The 20471-nt window shown below is 49.1% G+C and overlaps 1 pseudogene; it reads right to left on the reverse strand.

Annotated features, from left to right (window-relative positions):
* Positions 1 to 3718: 3718 nt before the first annotated feature.
* Positions 3719 to 3923, reverse strand: LOC129331758 (40S ribosomal protein S28-like; annotated as a pseudogene).
* Positions 3924 to 20471: the final 16548 nt, after the last annotated feature.

Below are 20471 nucleotides of genomic sequence, written 5' to 3' on the forward strand. Positions count from 1 at the left end.
CAAAAATTCCATGGAAGGGAACACACATTTCGGTTGTTGCACTTAAATGGGAATGGAGAAATTTTGTTTGAGATTCCCCCCTCCAAAAAAACTCATCACCCCATTAATTGCTGCCTGAGTCATTTTATCTCTGCCGTTTGCAGAGATACATTTTGCAGAGATACACAGAAGATAACTTCTGCTTGCGGGGCAGAAGAACAGGTTTTCATCATGTGAGAAAGCAGGGGGGTATCTTTTGAATCAGGGAAGCAGGCCTCTGGGTGGTTAAGATCGCGGGACTCTAATCTGGAGAACTGGGTTTGATTCCCCACTCCTCCACTTGAAGCCAGCTGGGTGACCTTGGGCTAGTCACAGCTCTCTCAGAGCTCTCTCAGCCCCACCCACCTCACAGGGGGATTGTTGTGAGGATAATAATAACATACTTTGTAAACCTCTCTGAGTGGGTGTTAAGTCATCCTGAAGGGCGGTATATAAATCAAATGCTATTATTGTTATTGCTGTTTCTGTTGTTGCTGTTGCTATTATTAACTGAGGCAGCAAGTTCCCATGGTGGATTGCCTGCCCCATCCTTCTATGAGAAACCTGGTGTGTCAGAGAAGAGGATCTAAGCCTAGTCTACTCCCTAACATGCAGGGATTTTTTTTCCTGCATAGAAGAAGGAACAGCCAAGCCTGTTGCCTCCTACTCCGGTCTGACGTTTACCTAGAGCCTGTGGCCTGCATAAAGAACGTTCTTGAATAGAGGAAGCCCTTAAAACCAGGGAGAACTGAATCAAAAGCCCAGCCTCTGTTGCTGAGCACATTTTCAGGGGGCTGAACCCGAGCCCTTTTCTCCCTGAGGGTTGGTTTGCATTTTCTCCACTGCTGGAAGGGAAGAGAGCAGCACAAGCTGCTCCCTCAAGAGACAGAGAAAGTCACAAACCATCATGAATTCATCTCACTCGTGGCTGCTGAAAATTTAGTCCCATTATTCATGACTGAGTCTTAATGCTGCCAACCTCCAGGTAGTTGAGCAGCACAGAGGGGAAACCCCCACGGGAACCAAACAAAACATCAATCAGTTAATAAACTTTGAAAGTTCTTAAAGTGCCAGTGCAATATACAGTGCAAACTCTTAACATGAAAAGTATCAAATTCATTCAAATTACATTCATGTACAGTAGCATAAACATTCAGATAAACTCTACAGTAGTAGTTATAGCAGCATAGACAGAAAGTGTCCAGAAGTATGCACAGACTACAGAGGTAAACCCCTCCTAATGACGATGTTCTTGCTGTCCTTTATTCCATATTCTTCCAACAGGGATATATAAGAAGCTCAGTTCAGTATCAGCTCATTATTCAAGCTGCCCAAAGGGGATGTTCTCCCTTAGGTGCCGGGGGTGAAAGGATTGGAAATCCAAATATGAATTTTTATCTGTCTCCTTAGTGTAGGTCTTAATTTTAACCAAATGGTCCCCACTCCTGTATGTAACCACATCCAAATAGGTAATTTGTTGTTCATTATGTTGCCACGTGAACTTGACATTGGGATCCATTGGGATACTACTGTTTGGTTTCCGTGGGGGTTTCCCCTCTGTGCTGCTCAGCTTTCATTACGGAAACGGCCATTCTCTTTAACCTCCAGGTAGTGGCTGGAGATCTCCCAGAATTGCAGCTGAGAAATTCTGGAGATTTGGGGTTGGAGGTAAGCAGGGATGTGATGCCATGGACTCCACCCCTCAGAGCAGCCGTTTCCTCCAGGGGGATGGATCTCTATAATCCGGAGATCCGTTCTAATTCTGGGAGCTCTTCAGCCACTCCCTGGAGGTTGGCAACCCTGCACTGTGCAGATAAAGCCTAATTATGTATTGTCAAAGGCTTTCACGGCCGGAGAACGATGGTTGTTGTGGGTTTTCCAGGCTGTATTGCCGTGGTCTTGGCATTGTAGTTCCTGACGTTTCGCCAGCAGCTGTGGCTGGCATCTTCAGAGGTGTAGCACCAAAAGACAGAGATCTCTCAGTGTCACAGTGTGGAAAAGATGTTGGCAGGTCATTTGTATCTACTCAGGAGGGGTGGGGTTGAGCTGAGTCATCCTGTAAGAGTTTCCCAGGGTGTGGAATGCTAATGGCAGGAGGCTTCACTGTATCCTGAGGAGGTTCTTTTGCATATGGATTGGTACTTGATGTGCTAATCTTCTCTGCAGGGCTATTGTCGGGGATAGAATGTTTTGTTAGCCTGGTGTTTTTCAGAACTGGAAACCATGCTCTGTTCATTCTTAAGGTTTCTTCTTTCCTGTTGAAGTTTTGCTTATGCTTGTGAATTTCAATGGCTTCCCTGTGCAGTCTGACAAAGTAGTTGGAAGTGTTGTCCAGTATTTTGGTGTCCTGGAATAAGATACTGTGCCCTGTTTGCGTTAGGCTACGTTCAGCCACTGCTGATTTTTCAGGTTGTCCAAGTCTGCAGTGTCTTTCAAGTTCTTTTATTCTTGTCTGGATGCTACGCTTTGTGGTCCCGATGTAAACTTGTCCACAGCTGCAGGGTATACGGTATACTCCTGCAGAGGTGAGGGGGTCTCTACTGTCTTTTGCTGATCGTAGCATCTATTGTATTTTTCGGGTGGGTCTGAATACTGCTTGAAGGTTATGCTTTTTCATAAGCTTTCCCATCTGATCAGTAATTCCTTTGATATATGGCAAAAACACTTTTCCTGTAGGAGACTGTTTTTCCTTGGTTGTTTGATTCATCCTGGGTTTGATTGCTCTTCGGATTTCATTTCTGGAGTAGCCATTTGCCTGAAGTGCGTGGTTTAGATGATTAATTTCCTCATTGAGAAAGTGTGGCTCACATATCCGTCTTGCACGATCCCCTAATGTTTTCATTATGCCTCTTTTCTGTCGGGGGTGGTGATTGGAGTTTTTGTGTAAGTACCGATCAGTGTGAGTTGGTTTCCTGTAGACCTTGTGACCTAACTGAAAGTTTGCTTTGCGGATGACCAAGGTATCCAGGAGCCTAATTAAACCAGAACGTGAGTTGGTGCAAAGTTGAATCCAGTAATGATTGCAAAGTACTTCTGCAGATTCAAAAGCCAGGCGAGACTTGCACGCAGACCCCGCTGAAATGAAGGGGAGACGCCCTGGAGCCTGCTGGGCTCATCGCATTCATGCTTGCCCAGGCTGGTTTGTGCCCTAAATTCGGTACAGAAGGGAAACGGAACTGTGAGGGCATCCAAATCAGTTCCAAATATTTGGGGGGGGGGTGACTCGTGGGAAGAGAGGAGAAGCAGATTTATATGGTCAGCATCTGGACACTTGTGCAACTGTTCTACAATCACCCAAACACAAGAGGTGCCACTCCCTTGTTTACTGTGTCTTAGACTGAGAGCCAAGCTACAAGTGATGCCTGACACAGGTTGGACACTTGTCAGCTTCCCTCAAGTTTTGATGGGAAATGTAGGCGTCCTGGTTTTACAGCTTGGCTCTCCATTACAGCTGCAAGACCAGGATGCCTACATTTCCCATCAAAACTTGAGGGAAGCTGACAAGTGTCCAACCTGTGTCAGGCGTCACTTGTAGCTTGGCTCTGAGCCAAACTAGACATTTGGTTTAGGAGCGGGGAGGGGTTGGAAGGAGCACAGACACTTTATTCCGTTGCATCCAAAGTCTCGGTGATCCTCAGCTGGAAGTCAGCGACCGGATTCAGTTGCCACAAGTGTGGGGGATACGGCAGGAAGGGACAGATCAGCGCCAGCGGCGAGCCTCCTGCTCCAATTTCAGCAGGACAAGCACATTTCCTTCCCAGACAGGGCCTTTCACATTACGGATGATGGAGCAACTAGTATCATCCATGAATTCCGCTTGGACCTGCGCGCACTGGCCTTGGGAGCCAGTCCGGCCGAGAACTTTGGTGACTCAACATGATAGACGGCACACGGCTGGTGTCCATGGGACAGCAGAGGCTATTGAAGGGAAGACAGACATTCGTTTTTTTGATGAGTTAGGTCCAATTTCCCCAACTCCCAACTCGGGTCCCCCGCAACCACACAGCAGCTGCCGGGAAGGGTTATTAGAAAATAAAGTGGAGCCCGTTTGGGCTTAGAATGCTGCTCAGGGGAGGGGACGGCCCACTGCCCCCCACCAGCCATTTCTAAACTGAAATAGTGCTGGGAAGAGTTCCTTTCCTGTTTTCGTGCTCCCCATGCATAACTCCCTACTAGTGCTGTTTTGGTGTGGGAAAAGGCTTGTGGGGTGGGGGAAGCAAGAGGCTTTGCTGTATTGTGTAACAGCCATTTCCTGCAGCTGCTGTGTGGCTGCAGGGAACCCAAGCTGGGTCCACAGGACTAGGACCCAGCTCTTTAAAAGAGCGAACGTTTCATTTGACCCTTAGCGGTGTCGCCTGGCTTGGCTCGAGTCAGAACTATCGAAGAGGCCCACTGAAATACCTGCACATCCACCGAAAACCTTTTTTTAAATTCCTACCTGTGCTGTGAACTGGGACTCCGAAGCAGACGGAGAGCTCCGGTTTTGTGTGCTGCTGTGTTGCTTGTGAGCACATTGCACAGATGATGCCCAGCAGGGGGGAGGGAGCATAGCCCGCTCTTATCGGATTGCAGAATCGGTATTTGGATGGGATGCACATTAGCCGAGGAAGACAACGGCTAATCACCTCTGCTTCTGACTTGCTTTGCAAGCCCCTTGCTTGGGTCGCCATCAGTCAGTTGCAACTTGATGGCGCGTGCACACATACCCAGTCAGGGAACCTTTACCTGAAGGGCTGTTGGGGCCCTGCATTGGCACCCCGGATAGTTGTGTCTTGGCAGAAGATCCAGGAGGACGCTGGGGGCAATGTAACTGCAAGCATAAGGAAAAGCAAAGAAACCGCCCGGCATTAGCACATGATGGACAGTCCTTGCCCCAAAGCAGAAGCAGCCGCGGTAATGAGATCTTCCCGCTTGTCCCTTCCACCGGCTCTCTCTTGTGCTGTGATTAATTCATAAAGGAAAACCGGAGGGGCCATTCGGAGCTTGGCACGATGACGAGCCACAGAGCAAAGGCCCCTCTCCGGTGAGGCACGCAGGGGGGCCACGAGGCCAGCTGCAGCGAAGCACGTTCTGCTAAAGAGAAGCAAATCACTGAGAGCGGGGGCGGGGTCCTTGGTGGGTGCCTGCTGGATTGTTTCCTGAAACCAACTTGGCTTGGGGGTCTTGGGGATGAATTCCCAAGGGTATTGAATGGAAGGGAAAGGCGAAAGGGCCTTTAGATCACTCCCCTCCGGCTGACCGCCCTGCACAGCTCCAAGTTCGTCCTTGGCAAGCATCATGCAGCATCAGTGCAGACAAGGTCTTACCTCTGTCCCTGGACCGGAAACCTGTCTGTGTTGCCTTTCTGCAGAAACTAAAGCTTTGGCTCCAAAGCAAAGAGCCAACCCTGGCTTTCCTCTGCCGCCTCGGTTCTTTAGAAGAGAACAAGAGGCATCGTGCCTCAGAGCTGAACTACATGAGATGAATTACACGCGTACAGCGTGTGATCACACTTACATGTGTTTCCTCATTACTTTTCTGTTCACTCGCATGCCGCAAGCAGGCAGCAGTCAATCCCGTGTTTGGACTGGCGTGGGTCTCTTCCACGTTCCTCCCAGATGAGGGATGGTATCCCAAGATGCAACTTCTCTTTGTGCATGCTCAAATCTGCTTAGCTGCCTTCCCCAGCCTGTGTCGCAAACAGGAGTCCACTTCAATCTCCACCCTCACCCTTCAGGATAAAGACATGAAGGCTAGGGGTGTGCACTGAAAAACAATTTGCCAGTTCGGCTCAGCAATACAGAGCAAATTCAGTAAAATTTGGTCATGGTTTCCAACGGGAAACACAATTCGGAGTTTTCTGGGCCCCTGGGGGGCATTTTTGGACTGAATTTTACCAAATTTGCTGGGGGGACCTACTCCTAACTGTCCTATAACAACCCCCCAAGTTTCATGAAGATTGGAACCTGGGGGGGGGCATCAGCTTCCGTAGGGAGAGCTCATTCCAAAGCAGCTGCCCCCATCGTAGGATACTGCTTGCCAGAGAATCTCCAAACATTTTTTTCCAAAATCCCCGTTGTGCCTTCAGGCTCAGCAAAGGTATAAGAACATAAGCACAGCCTGCTGGGTCAGACTAGCAGTTCTTCCAGTCCTGCATCCTACAGTGGTCAAGCAATTATTACAGAGGGCTAACAAAGAGGGCAGAGAAGACAAGACCCATCCCTGACGTGCCTCCTGGCACTGGGACTCAGGGGTTGACTGCTTCTGGACAAGGAGGCTCCTGTTACGCTCCACAGCTAGTATCCAAGGGTGGACCAGTACTCCATAAATCTGTTTAATCCCCTTTTGAAAACATCCGCTGTTGAGGTTAAAGTCGATCAGGGTTTCCTGAAACTATGTGGATTCCTCTGCTGAGAAGGAGAATGTGTTGCATCTTGGCATCCTTACCCGGTCGTGGGAGCTGAGAGGCAGCATGGGAGCACGCTCGTGGCCAGCATGATGACGTCGCTTCCAGGAAGTGATATCATCACGCAAGCCTGGGGGTGCCGATTGGGCAAGCCTGATGCCATCCGATCTCCAAAGCTAAGCAGGGTTGGCCTTGGTTAGTAGTTGGATGGGAGACCTCCAACGAAAACCAGGGTTGCAGAGGCAGGCAATGGCAAACCACCTCTGTTAGTCTCTTGCCGTGAAAACTCCACCAGGGGTCGTCATAAGTCGGCTATGACTAGACGGCACTTTCCACACCCACAGTAGTTTGTATCTGGCAGGCAGTAGATCATCACTTTTCCCGCTGTTCTCCCCAGGAAGGTTTTGACTAACAGTGGGAGGGGGGTGGTCTTGAACAGCTGACCTCCCACAATTTCCCTTCAGCCAGAGGAGACAATGGTAAAGGTCAGGGAGATCTACCGTACTGCCCTTTGTATCCTCTTGTCACTTGGGTTTTATGTTGAGAGGCTTTCAGGCTGATTAAAGAGAAGAGTGCCTTTGAGCATAAGCAGTGCTCACGAGTTCGTCCTTGAAGCCCGCCTTTGTATGTGCCAAGCCACTGCTTGGCTTTTGCCGTCATCCAAAGCTGATAATACATGTGCAAATCACCACCAAGATGGCTTTCAACCAGAAACTACCAATGTTTTGAAGGACAACGGGACTCGGACCAAGAGTGGACACTGCCTGGGTTCCCCTTGTAGCCTTCCTAGCAATCAGGCCGATGCCGAGGGAGGGGGCGTTGAGGTATAGCCACTTGACTGAGTCAATCATTGTCCAAAGGAACCAATTTATGCTTAATGTTTAGCTTCAAATGAAGGGAATGGTCATTCTGAGACGCAGCATTCATGTTCCGTTCCTGAGGAGCAAAGTTAATGATGGTTGCCCAATGTGGGGGCTTGTACAGCTAGCAAAACTCTAGTAATAATGTATGTAGAACAGGGGTGGTGGCAGCAACAAAGCTAAGAAATGAAGGGATTTTCCATTACAGCTGAAATAAATGGGGGCGGGGGGGGCGTAGTTTCAAGCAAATTTTTGTAGCCTGAATTTGCTTGCAGAACTTCACGCAGATATTCTCCCACCTTGGCACCTGAGGCAGTTTTCAGGGACAAATTTTGGTATCAGCAGGGGCTTCTCCCTTTCCTGGCTGGTGAGGGGCTGGCTGACCTTCAGCTCGGGTGTCTTTCTTAAGTCGCTGGCTGCCCTCTGCATGAAACTGCATGTGGCCAGCTAGAACTCCCAAGAGACACAAATCAACTGCCTGATGTGCAGCACATCCTAAAACATAATAATTTTTTTTCAAGGAGCTGAGAAGCATTCTAGATCGACCGTGAGCGAACCACAAGCTGGGAACGGAGGTCGGAGAAGGTTTCGCTGGTTAACGATGCGGATCTTTCAGCCCTGGCCGTTCTCCTTGAGGATCTTGCAAACTGGAGGTCTCTGCTTGGTCTTCTTCCAGGTAAGAGCGTGTTTTATGGGGTGCGTCTACATCCTGGGCTCCTGCGCACTTGCTTTGCTGGCCTCTCTTAATTTGGTCATTAAAAGCGTTTGATTTCAGACTGCAGAGTGAGAGGAAGTGTGAAAACGATGACATCACAATTAGCACTTTCCGCCAACTCTGCACCACTAGGAAGGTGCAGCCGATGCCTTCCCATAAAGCCGGGGGCAAGCTGACCCTTTCCCTTACCGGGAAACTTCCTAGGGGCTGTTGGCATGGAGGGCTGCTGGTGGCCAGGAGAAAGCTGGGCCAAGATCCAGCAATGTGGGCAATTCTTCGGGGGCCGTGCGGCTAAGAGTCAGGCTTGGCCAGCAACAACACTGGTGGCTTTGGCTTGATTGTAGCACCCCAGGAGTTGGCAACAGTGGAGCCGATCCCATCCGCTCCTGGGCCATTTGAGCAGCCCATCCCCCCGTGCATAACCAGAACCCTGAGCCCTGCGGGATCAGACCTGTGGTGTGTCTAGTTCAGCATCCCGTTCTGCACAGCAGCCAACTAGTTGGCCTAGAGGGCCAAGCAAATAGATTGCAGAAGCTGAGGCCTTGCTCGCATGTTGCCTCTTGGGCACTGGCAGTCAGAGGTGAGCTGCCTCCATATATGGAAAATAGTAAAGAGTCCAGCAGCACCTTTAAGCCTAACTCACTTTATTGCAGCATAAGCTTTCGAGAACCACAACTCTCTTCGTCAGATGCACCATCAGCTTTTGAGAACCACAGCTCTCTTCATCAGATGCATGCACTAACCAACTATATTGTAAGACTAACCAACTTCATTGTAGCATAAGCTTTCGAGAACCACAGCTCTCTTCATCAGCTGCATGCACTAACCAACTTTATTGTAAGACTAACCAACTTCATTGTAGCATAAGCTTTCGAGAACCACAGCTCACTTCATCAGATGCATGCACTAACCAACTTCATGGTCCTTCATTCTGCATATTTTCAGTTTTGTGGGTGAATTTCTAAGGACAGGATGAAGAAGCTGCTTCTGACACATCCGAAGACTTAGATGGATCTTGTTCCCTTGGGCTTTGCACCAACACACACCCCTGTGCACACTTGATCTCACCCCATACTCACAGAAAAATGCCCATTTTGTTTCAGAAATGACACATATGAACATTGTGCTGATGGTATGCTTCAGGCTGCATCCCCCATAACATGCTTTCCCAGCCCTATAAAACACACACCGTGCCCATCCCCTATACTTAGGGTTGCCAGCCTCCAGGTGGGGGCTGAAGATCTTCCAGAATTATTTACAGTACAACTGATGTCCAGGCCACCGAGATCATTTCCCTTGAGGAAAATGGTTGCTCTGGAGGGTGGGTTCTAAGACATTGGCCGTTTCCACACGTCTTACCTGCCTGCGGAACATAGCGCGAAAGACCCGGAAGACACCATCTTCTCACGTGAAATCGTGCCAGGAAGAAGCTGTTATCCAGGAGTTTTGCATAACTTCGTGCAAAACTCCCAGATAACAGCGTCTTCCTGGCGCAATTTCGTGTGGAAACGGCCAATTATCCCTGCTGAGGTCCCTCCCCTCTCCCAGGCTCCAACCCCAAAATCTCAAGGAATTTCCCAATCTGGAGCTGGCAGCCTTACCTATACCCAGTCTTTGCAAGGACCTGGCTGTTCCAAATAGGTGCCTGGACATTTCCCCCCACTTGAACAACAAAACCCATCTTCTATATAACTCCACTGTTCCAAAACTGCCTTTGGGGAGGCTGTGTTAGAGAAGCACAATTCTCCCACGCTTGGACCCAAAGAATTAGGGCAACCTTCTTTGGATCCTGGTCACTGAGTGCACGACTGGGCAGGTGAAAGAGGTCCGTATATGAGGCATATAGCAAGGTCAGAAACAAATGGATGGATCCACCTCCCACCCCCAGCCTGCCCAGGTAACATTGCTGCTACAGACAATAATCCCTGAATCAGAAATGAGAAGATTTCAGTTATTATATCTGTCCCCTTAATCTACAAATTGGAAGGTTCCAATTGGAAGAATTTCAATCTAAGTTTTGGGGAAAAAATTCAAGCTGTAAACATTTGCTTTACTCCCATATCTAAATCTGTATCAGCTCAAGCGGGAAACACCTCTGATTTGTCACTATTTTCTCCCCCCAAATACTTCCCCCCCCACACACACACAACTTGTTCCGAAAACATTGTTATTAGATTTCTGCCAGGTGTGCAACTGTTGTGTTGGGAAGCCCTCATTAAATGCATTTCTCACAAATTAAACACAAAGGGAACAGCTGGAAATACATATGCGCCGGGTGAAAGGATCAATCTCTGTGGGCAGCAGGTACCTGCTAATGATGTCTAAAGGTACATTTTTAGTAGAGATGGAGATACAATAAATGCTCATCTCACATTAATAGAATCCTAGAATCCGAGAGTTGGAAGGGATCTCACAGACCGTCTAGTCCAACCCCCTACCCAATGCCGGGACAGCTTAAAGCATCCCTGACAAGTACTCGTCCAGCCACTCCTTGAAGACTGGCAATGAGGGGGAAGCCACCACATCCCTAGCCAACCAATTCCACATTCTCCCAAACTGTTATGTTAGTTCAATTTCATATATGCTATTCATCATTTTACACTAAATTTATATCAGTGGAGGGGAAAAAAACAACCCGTTTCCTTTTAAATAGCACCAAAATCCACATTACAAAATCCATTCTGGTGTGAGACACGTTTGGCTCCAGGGGCTCTGTGCCCCTGAGAGGTGTCCTTTCAAAGGAAGAAGTAGGACTTTTTGTGCTCAATGGGGCTGAACGTTCCACGGAGCTTCATGGAGTTTAATCTATTTTGTATGACTCATCAAACTGTGGAAGGATGCGAGTGCATCAGTTCTGAGACCAGATGGGAACAGAATTTTTCTCCCGGCTTTGCAGTAGCTGCTTTGTGGTACTCTCAGACAGCTGACCATTGGGAGTCAGGCCTGAACAACACCTTTGCTATTTGCACAGAAGGTTCAGGATCGGTCGTTTCAACATAGGAACACACCCAGCTGCTGCCGACTGCAACCCCTTGCTATCCCCCCACCTCTCTTTTGAATTGATTGCTGTAACCAATTAACCCTGTGCTGTGCTTCTGGAGCTGAGCAACATCCATCTCAATCACGGTTCCTTTCCTACAGCAACCACTCAGAGCCAAGCTACAAGTGACGCCTGACACAGGTTGGACACTTGTCAGCTTCCCTCAAGTTTTGATGGGAAATGTAGGTGTCCTGGTCTTGCAGCTGTAATGGAGAGCCAAGCTGTAAAACTTGAGGGAGGCCGACTAGTGTCCAACCTGTGTCAGGCGTCACTTGTAGTTTGGCTCTCAGGTGCCTCTGGAAGTGGGAGAGCAAAGGGGGAGGCCCTCTCTGTTCTTCAGCCCCTGTAGACTGTCATTGAACATGGAGGTTCTGTTTAGCATTGTGGCTAAACCATTGATAGGCCTTCCTCCATATACCTGTCTAATCTCGTTTAAAAGCCATCAAAGCATATGCCTACTGCAAAATAGTAAAGAGTCCAGTAGCACCTTTAAGACTAACCAACTGTATTGTAACATAAGCTGCTGAGAACCACAGCTCTCTTCGTCAGATGCATCATCAGACTAAGCAACTTTATTGTCGCATAAGCTTTCGAGAACCACCACTCTCTTCGTCAGATGCATCATCAGATGCATCTGACGAAGACAGCGGTGGTTCTCGAAAGCTTATGCGACAATAAAGTTGCATCTGATGAAGAGAGCTGTGGTTCTCGAATGCTTATGCTACAATAAAGTTGGTTAGTCTTAAAGGTGCTGCTAGACTCTTTTCTATTTTGCAATTACAGACAAACACGGCTAACTCCTCTGCATCTATGCCTAATGCCACCTCAGGTGACAGTGGATCCCATAAGTAAATCCCATGTATTTTGAATCCTGGGACAAAATTGCTTCTGCACAGTTAAAAAAGCTCACTTGCATGTGGAATATGCTTTCTCAGCAATTGGAGGAGCGGGGGGGGGGGGGGATAACAGGATGAGGCCTGTTCTATTTGTACACTCACAGATAGAGGAAACGTTTAAGGTTGCCGACATCTAGCTGGGGCCTGAAGATCTGGCGTTCTAATTGAACTTCCGACTACAGAGATCAGTTCCCTTGGAGGAAATGTCTGAGTCCGAGGGTGAATTCTAAGGCATTCTACTGCTCAGGTCCCCCCCTTCCCTAAATTATGCACACACACACCCCAGGCTTTACCCTCAAAATCTCCAGGAATTTCCCAACTGGGAGTTGGCAACCTTACTTATATTAGAAAAAGGGCAGAGAATGAGATTCCTTCGTCTGCTCCTCCAAAGGGCACACACTCATCAGCGAGCGCTGGCCCTCAAACCCTCCACCGTACAGAAGCAGGGGAGTGCGTGTTTTGCCTAAACGGGGTACTCAAGAGATCCCCCAGATAAGTAACTGGAGGCAAAATTGGGTTGCCCTTCAGCTCTTTCTCTTTGTAGGGGTAGGTTCCAGGGGAGAATTCTTTCCCCATCACATCCCAGATTTCCCTCCCTTTCAGCAATAGCAAAGGTCTTTTCTCCAAGGGCTGTTCTGGATGTTGGCTGTGAGCCGTTCCCACCCGGACTCTGCGCTTTCCCTGTCTCTTTCAGCCGGCAAGTTCCCAGGCAGCCTGTGAATCAGCTGAGAGGTAAAGGCCGCTCTTCTCCACTACCTCTTTCTCTTTTGCTCAAGGGGGGGAGTAGTTTGGGCTTGGAAGCCGGGAGGACGGCTGCTGAACTTGTCTTAGCGCTTAGGGACGGTCCAGCATTATCTGTGCTCTGTAAGCCGTGACAGCTGAGCGTTGGTGTCTGGATCCAAATTCTATATGTCACATATAAAATATATGAACCCCAGAAGAACCCTGTTGGGCCCAACTAGCCCAGCATCTGGTGTTTAAAGGTATGCTGCCTCTGAACATGGAGGCTCCATCTAACCACCACACCTAATGGGTTTTGATAGACTCATCCTCCTTGGACTGGAATATATATATATTGATATATAGAGCTGCCAGCGTGGTATAGTAGTTAGTGTCAGACTGTGATCTGGGAGACGCAGGTTCGAATCCTCATTCTGCCATGGAAATTTGAGCGGTGAACTGGAGCCAGTCACAAACTGTCAGCCAGACCTATTGCACAGAGAGAGGAACAATGTAAGCAGCTGTGGGTCACGTCTTCCCTGCGCCTTTTAACCGGGGATGCTGCTTGGAGTTGGAACCTGGGGTCTCCGACATACCAAACACACGCTCTCGGCCACTGAGCCCTTCTGCTAAAGTGACTTAGGAGGAATACGTGGTGGTTTCCTCCTTCACAACTGGGTATTTCTGGAGAGCCAACCCCTCTTGAGTTACAGACAAAGATTCCCTCTACCTCCTCTCCTCTCCCCTTCCCCCATCCCACCCAGTAGCTGTTAAATTGGTCAAATCCAGGAGTTGCTACAAGTAGAAATGGGATAATTGTGAGTTTTTTCTTGTGAGGCGAGGGGGCAGGAAGTGCTGTTTATTGAACGGGAGCCGATATTTGGATCCCAGTCCCCACCCCACCCCACACCCTGCAAATGGATAAGCTCTTGAACTTTCATGAGCGACGTGTGGCAGAGCTTGGGAAATACCTCCACATGTTTTAGGGGGAGCGGATTCATGAAAGCTCAGTGCACAAATGTGCCCCTCTTGAAAGAACAGGCCCCCTTCCTGCTTACACGGTTGGAGATCGGGCCTGTTTTTCAGTTTGAGATATATATACATTTGCATGTATTTCGTTGTCAGTTGCCTTGGTTATCAAGAGCCCAGCGGCAGTGCCTGGTACATCTGGTGAGTACAAACCCTGCGAGGGAGACACCGTGGATGAGGGGGCATCATTGGTGTAAGCGGGCTGCTGTGCGAATGGGGATCTGTCCAGAGCTGTCTCCAATCGGTATGATATTTTTGCACACGTTCCTCCCGTCGCTTGCCCTTCTCATCTTAGCCATTAGGGTTGCCAGCTCTGGGTTATAACATTCCTGGAGATTTGGGGTTGGAGCTTGGAGAGAGTGGGGTTAGGGAGGGGAGGGGCCTCAGCAGAGTGTAATTCCACCCTCCAGAGCAGCCGTTTTCTCCAGGGTGTTCGTAGTCTGGAGAACAGTTGAAATGACAGGAGATCTCCAGGTGTACCCTGAGGTGAGCAAATTTGGTAAAATTCGGTCCAAAAACAGCTCCCCCAGGCCCCCAAATGGTTTTTCCCATTGGTCGAATTTTACCAAATTTTCTTTGTACTGCTGAGGAAGATTTGAGCATGTGCAAAGAGAAGGTGCATCATGGGATACCATCCCTCATCTTCCCCACACTGACCAAAATCCGTGCTCTGCGCTGGTGACTCACTGATTATGACCATGGACACTCACAAATCCAGCTAGATGAAGTTACAGGACACGTGGTCAGCTTGGGGAAAAGTTGACACAGGCATGTTGGAGCACATGTATTTCTAAACAGCAGAGGGTAGGACGCGAATCAGTGGGCTTAAATGACATTCACAAAGGTACCGGCTGGATATTAGAAAGAACTCTTTCACGGTCAGAGTAGTTCAAAGGTGGAATCAGCTGCCTAGGGAGGTGGTGAGCTCCCCTTCCCTGGCGGTTTTCTAGAAGAGGCTGGATGAATACTTGTCAGAGATGCTTTAGGCTGATCCTGCACTGGGCAGGGGGTTGGACTAGATGGTCTCTGTATGACCCCTTCCAACTCTGTGATTCTATGATAAACATCCACACAAACTTGCACAAGTCTTTTTGTGTAGGTTGGCCCTCAGTCACTCACTCCTTCGAGAGTCCAGATATGCTTGTGAGTCTGCGCCTTCCTTTCTCTTCTTCAGGTTCTTCATGTGGCTCTTCCTGGCCACGATCATGTTGTGCGTAGCCCTCTGCTGTCTCCAGCACTGGCTCAAAAGGCGGAGGTGCTTCTCCTCGCAGCGCACGCTTGCCGTGTTTGCCCTCAGTGATGCCGATTTGGTCTACGGTGAGTCGGGCACGGAGAGGGCTGGATCTCACCTGGGGTCAGTCTGGAAAAGATCCGAAATTCACACTCCACTGCAAGGAAAGTGAACTAGGAAGCCCTGCAAGAAGGAACGATCAGGGGGCAAAGCGGTTGCAACCACGGATATTTCTGGCTGCATCAGCAAGAACATCAGGAGAGATTCGGTGCCAAAATTAAACAAAGAGTGCATGCCTGTGCATAGTTTTTCCAACCTAAGCCCATTCATTTCCATGGGCTTAGACTGGAGTAACTCTGCCTAGGATTGCACTGCAAAATATGCGGCGTTCCTTATTTGATAACATCACTCTAGCTTTCACAGCTGGATGAATTTTTGCCAAGCGAATTCCTATGTATGCCTTGCAAAGGGGGTTATCCTATATTCTACTCGCAACAACCCGGTGAGGTAGGCTAGTATCATGGGAGGCCCAAGGTCACCCAGGTGAGTGTTGCAGCTGAGCACAGATTTAATCTCTAGCTCCGCCCCACCCCTGCAGGTTGGCAACCTTAACCGTGGCTGCTAGCAACCCTAATTGGATGAGATAGCAGGAAGCCTCTGTCTGCGGTGTTTCCTCTGTGACAATTATTTTTCCAAGTTGCAAGGCACTGCTCAGAATGGCAGGTAATATGTTGGATACCCATATGTGAAGCTCAGCACAAATTCTCACGCAGACTGTAAAGATATGTTGAGCTGGCAAGCTGACTTCTCCCCACCCCTAACTTAAAGGAAATGAGCAGATTCCTGGACTGTATGTGCCTCTCCTCCCTTCCAACAAGGGCAGGCAGAGGAACAAGGTATCCCTTTTGCTTCCTCTCTTCCCTCTTCCATGCAACACCACCTGAGAATGTGGCATTCTGTGATGCTGGGAGGCGGCTCCTGGCAGTGGCTAAGAATATGTTAATTTTAGGCAGGTAGCCATGTCGGTCTGCAGTAGAACAGCAGGGTTTGAGTCCAGGGGCACCTTAGAGACCAGCAAGGTTTTCAGGATATGAGCTTTCCAAGAGTCAGGTCTTGCCAGGTATTTTCCACAAGCACTTCACTGCATCACTCAGGTGTGTGAGTTAAAGTTACTTTATTGAAGAGAAATACCAGTATCAAGATGGTCAGACAGGATCATTGGCTGAAGTGACTCAAGGTAGCAAAGCAAGGTTAATTATAGGACAAAGTCCACACCTCCCAGTGGGAAAGAAAGCCCATTAGGATTTTGGCATGCTGAGGCAGGGAGCCAGGAGAGAGGGGAGGAGAGAAAGGATGAGCTCTGCTCAGTCTCTTAGGAGGTTGATGCAGTCTCTGCTGGAACTTCAAGGCCACGTTCTCAGGACGGCTGGGGAATGGTAACCAAAACACCTGCAAGATAAGCAGCTAGCAACCAGTCAGTAAAACAGGCTCCCTCTGCATGTTCTCAGAGGTCCACTGCACACTGCATCAAGAAATCCATAACACATGACAGATATGCTGGAGGCGTATCTGACACAGAGCTCCCTTCTTCAGATATCCAGAGGAGTTAGCCGTGTTAGCCTATAGTTGCAAAATAGTAAGAAGTCCAGTAGCACCTTTAAGACTAACCAAATTTATTGAGGCATACGCTTTCGAGAACCACAGCTCTCTTCGACAAATGCATCAGATAAGTAGCTGTGTCGGTCTGCAGTAGAACAGCAGGGTTTGAGTCCAGTGGCACCCTAGAGACCAACAAGAATTTCAGAGTGTAAGCTTTCGAGTGTCAACGCTCCCTTCTTCAAATCTCGCCAGTCATTCCTGTATCTTGTAGCAACTTAATTATTTGTGGTGTGAAGAAGTGCTTCTTTTTGTCTGTCCTGAAGTTGTGCTCATCAGCCTCACTGGAGATCAAACTACAGACACCTCCGACTTGCACTCTGAAAACCTTGTTGGTCTCCAAGGTGCCACTGGACTCCAACCCTGCTGTTCTAAGAACACAAGAAGAATGCACGTCTTGGAGTCCTACGGGGGAGCCAGTCCCACTCACTCACTCAGCCCCAGCATCCCTTTCCCCCCTTGGTGAAGGTGCTCTGCATTCAGTCTCTAACCCACTTGCTGGCAATGCCTTCCAAGCGGCTCGTAGAACATAGACACACCATTCATCCCTGCAGCTGAAAACCTGCAAAAAAAGAAGCCCGGTGTGTACAATCACAAAAACTGCACGGCCACACTGAAGTCACAGAATGGCGGAGCACAATTTGCTACTCCAGGGACTCCCACAGGAGACGGGGCCAGAGGCCTACCTTGAAGGACTGTGGCAGGGATGGCTGAGATGCTTTGGCCGCTCCTAAGAAGAACCTGGAGGCCCCAGACAGAGCCCAGCAGCCTCCTTCTGGCCGAGGGCAGCCAGAGGCTTTTAGGAAGCCCAGAAGTCAGGCACAAGGCCCCACAACCTTCCCCCGCGGTGAGGGCTGCCAACTCCAGGTTGTGAAACTCCTGGAGATTTGTAGGGTGGCGCCTGGGTTTGGGGAGGGGCCTCAGCAGGGTATAATGCCATAGAGTCAGCCCTGCAAAGCAGACGCTTTCTCCAGGAGATCCCAATTGTAAATGTGGTGGTTGAGTTGTCACCTTGCTTTGGCCTCGCACAGGTTGCCTTCTGAAGCGACCCCCAAAACATCTCCTTTGTCTTTCCCCAGAGAACGACGTGGCCCCAGCAGTGCTGCCCAAGGTCCACCCCCACCTCCCGAGCCTGGAGAAGGACTCCTCTGATACAAGGCCCAACGTGGCAGGCGACAAAGCTCCTCCGTCCTACGAAGAGATCGTGAAGAACGTGAGCACTCGGTCAAGGAGAGGTTCTGCCTAGGAGGGCCAGCTGAGCCAAGCCTGGGCTGTCCAAACCCTTGATTGGCTATGAAGCTGACAAAGAGAGCTGTGGTTCTCGAAAGCTTATGCCACAATAAAGTTGGTTAGTCTTAAAGGTGCTACTGGACTTTTTACTATTTTGCAACTACAGACTAACATGGCTAACTCCTCGGGATCTATCTTGGGGAAGGCATCCTTCCACAGCCTATCCTCCCTCACAAGGTTGTTGTGAGGCTAAACTGCTGCTCTGAGTTGCTTGGAGGAATGTAATGAATAAACAGGATTTTAGCCAACAGAGTGAAACAAAACTTCAGTTGGGGTAGAGTGGGAAACAAGGTGTGGGTGGGAGATAGGTTTCATGCCCTCTGGGCCTCAGCCACTAGGCTGTGCATTGCAGCCCACCCAGAATTCCCCCATGGACTCTACGTAAGTTCTTGGAGCGCACATCAGGGCCTCCGAGTGCCCCAGCGAGCTGCCGGATCAGAGCAAGGGTTCATTCTGGCTAGGGCTGCCAACAACTCCAGGTCAAGAATTTCCTAGAGATTTGGGAATGGAGGGTGTGGTGTGGAGAGGGGAGGGGAGGGACCTCCATGGATATAACGCCACAGAGTTCACCCTCTAAAGCAGCAGGTTCATTTGTTCATTTGTTTGTTTGTTTGTTTGTTTGTTCGTTCGTTCGTTCGTTCATTCGTTCATTCAAGTTTTAGCCTGTCTTCTCCACAAGCGGGCTCAGGATGGGTTACAAGAAGATGTAAATACTTTTAAAAACAGAATAAAACCACATCATTATCACAGTCATAAATTACAATAACTTACAATTCTCGAGATACCGGTCCACACCATCCACCCCTGGCAATGATGCACAGGGCGGGGGGAAGGAAGAAGGAGGAACAGCCATCTTGAGAACCCTGTAACTCATGTGGGGGGCCAAGAAGACTATACAGTCCCCCCTCCTCCCCTGTTGACAGGAAGCTGGTGGGGAGGCTCACTAGATGGATACAAGACCAGCCTCAGCCATAGACCTGGTGGAACATCTCTGTCTTACAGGCCCACTGAAAAGATAAAAGATCTTGGCAGGCCCAAGTATCTACTGACAGAGAGTTCTGCCTGGTTGGAGCCAGGACCAAAAAGGCCCTGGCTCTGATTGAGGTCAGTCAGTAGATGTTTATCAGCTGATCTAAGCACTCTCCAGGGAACACACATCCAAAACTTTGAACCTGATCCGGAACTCCATGGGAAGCAGGGTAACTGCTGCAAGATGGGAGTGATATGTGCCCTGAATGGGGTACCAGTAATGACATGCGCAGCAGCATTCTGGACCTGTTGTAATTTCCAGATCAGACCCAAGGGAAGCCCTGCATAGAGCGAGTTACAGTAGTCTAACCTGGATGTGACCGTTGCATGGATCACTATCCAGCCAAATTGATCTCTGTACTCTGCACATCTGTTGTAATTCCAGAAGATCTCCAAGCCCAGCCTGGAGGCTGGCAACCTTAACTATGGCTGCTGCCCTGATTGGCTAAACCAGAAGAATATGCTGCGAATTGCAAATCTATTTGGATACAGAATGGGGGTGCTAAAGCCACACAGTTGTGGAGCTAGTTGTGAGTTGCAAGCTCTGCGTTGGGGAATTCCTGGAAATTTGGGTTTAGTGAGCAAAGGGAGATCAATGGTATAGAGTCCATCCTCCAAAACAGCCATTTTCTCCAGGGGAACCGATCTCTGTGGGCTGGAGAGATTTGCAATTCTAGGAGATCTCCAGCTACCATTTGGAGGTTGGCAACCCTATGTAGGGTTACCAGATATCCTGGACACCTGTCAGTTTGTCATCCCGTCCCCCCCTGCCGCCTCTCTCCAGGGCCTGGTATTAAACCAGACCCCATTTGGCTACCCTAAGCCCAAGAGCACATGATACAAAAAACAAAAAACTGGGAAGCCTCTGAGCATACGCAAAGTGCCTTTCCCTCTCCCATAGCAGGATTTGGGGAGAATCTATTGTGAGCCCCATGATAGTCTGTAAAACTTTCTTGTTCCTAGTTAAGCTCCAAGACTGCAGCGGGCCTGCAGGCGGGAATAAGAACAGGGTTTCTCCTCCAAGAGGAATCACCTGTTGGCATAGCCCCAGGTGGAGAGAGAACAGACCATCTAACCATGCAAGGGGGGGTGTGATTACAGCAAAGACGGATATAACCTTGAGGTGGGAGCTTCCATTGTCATTCCCAGGAGCAAGCAAGGGAAGGGGAGTCCATTGCAGGATAGACCCACGTCAGGCTGAAATGTCTCAGAATCTGTTAACTGCAGGCTATCAAGCGGGGGAACAAGTTCAGCAGGTTGCATTAGCTTACTGCGTTATTCTCACACTGATTTGCATCTTCCCCTGCATCTGAAATCTTCCCCAGTTCCCTCTTTCAGTGCAAGGTTTTACCTAAGATCTAAGGCTTGTCATGTACGCCTGCAAACATGCCAGTAATGTGTTTTGCGTTTCATGCTGGTCATTAACGTTTGCTGAAGTTGTATTCTGTATAAATCATCTGAGAGCGTGTTAACTGCTAACATCTAATGTACTGAGCCAGAGGGGGTTGACTGTTATCTGTTGAAAGTATTTACTTTCACTTGTACGGTGAGTGTCCTTGGCTGCAGGCAGCGGGCAGCGAGCGATGTATCTTTTCTCAGAGA

The sequence above is a fragment of the Eublepharis macularius genome, chromosome 6 (assembly GCF_028583425.1).
Source record: "Eublepharis macularius isolate TG4126 chromosome 6, MPM_Emac_v1.0, whole genome shotgun sequence".
Taxonomy (NCBI): Eukaryota; Metazoa; Chordata; class Lepidosauria; order Squamata; family Eublepharidae; genus Eublepharis; species Eublepharis macularius.